A 1,484-nucleotide genomic window follows, 5' to 3' on the forward strand; every position below is an offset into this window, starting at 1 on the left:
CCATTTTCTTGCCGTTTGCTTCTGTTTGCGTTATTAATGCTATCTTCTTTCAGTAGTTTCTTTTTGCAGGACTCATTTTTAAGCCACGTGTCCATTTCTTTAGGGTTAATTTAGTGAAAACAAATCGTAAATCCATTTAACCTGGCCGACATATACTGCAGAAGGTCAAGTTATGCTGAAAGAAAAGGAGTGATGGATAAGCACTCCATATTTAGAGACCCTGCCCCATCCTCAGGCTTGTGTGACCTTGGTATGTGACCTCAGACAGTCTGACCAACAGAGCAGTGAGAGGGCAGTATCCATCTACATAGTAAATATTTACTAAAGTGCAATGTTTTTCCCATTGTTTGAAGCCATAGAAGTTCTAAAATCTTCTCCCTACACCTCAGAGGCTTGTTTTGCACAGGACCTGGTACATGGAGGCCTCGTTTTGGAGACCACAGTCTCCAAGGTAAGGCAATCCTGAGCCAGGCACTGGCAGATGAGACCTTTTCAAAACGAAAAGGTGCCTGGGGTAGGGATCAATCAGGTGTTGACAAGGGGGAGGCGAGAGGGAAACTAAAGGGGTGAAGGTTGCCTAGAGTTTCCAGCTGGGGCTGCAGGTCACTGGGGTATTCAGTCTGACAAGCAAGTGCAAGGTAGCCTTGTCCCACCATGGCCTCCTAGGCCAGGGGAAGATGCAAAGGCTGTTTGCATCCCAAGCTTCACTTGAACTCTGCCCCTCTGTACTCCCCATCATCATTGAACAGATGTGTGAGGTAAGCAGCTGACTCAGAATCCTAAGACCTGGGTTCTAGTCCAAGTTGGCCTACTGCTTAGTAGCTGCGTGGCTCTTGGGCACAGATTCCTCATCTGCAAATTGAGAATAAGGGAACATATCCTGTCTGCTTCACCGAATTATAATGTGGCTGGAATAAGATAAGGCGCAGGCATGTGAAAAGGCTCTGAAAACTGCAAAGCACTATATAAACGCACAGCATTATTATGACTTATTAGTATCCTATGTGCATAGTGATCAAGGTCCCAGGCAAGGCACTCTGGCCTTTGTTTTTCTGGGACACGTTCTAGGAGGGTGTATAGCCAGGTGATGTAAGAGGTGGACACCAGGATGAGTAACCCATGGGCAATGTGTCTGCATAGCTGGACATACTGAAATACCACTGACCTCAGGCATCCGGAGACTAGAGGTCACACTTGGAAACTAGGAGGCCTGGATGGTGAAGAGGATGCTGGCTCTTCTGCAGACCCAGCAGAAGACCCCAGAACTTGGCTTTCCTGGAAACTCCCCACTCTAAGCATTTCTTCAGTTGATCTGAAAGAAATCAAAGAAAGAAGCTGGCACTAGATTGAAGCATTGTTTGAAGCTGCGAGATAAGAAGCCTTATCATACCTACTTTATTAACTTGAGGTCTGGCTTGCCCTGACCCTGATATAATCAGTCTATTAAAATACTTACTGAATGCTTACATAGAAGTACAATATAA

Source organism: Balaenoptera borealis (genome assembly GCF_965194805.1).
Source record: "Balaenoptera borealis genome assembly, chromosome: 2".
In the NCBI taxonomy this organism is placed as follows: Eukaryota; Metazoa; Chordata; class Mammalia; order Artiodactyla; family Balaenopteridae; genus Balaenoptera; species Balaenoptera borealis.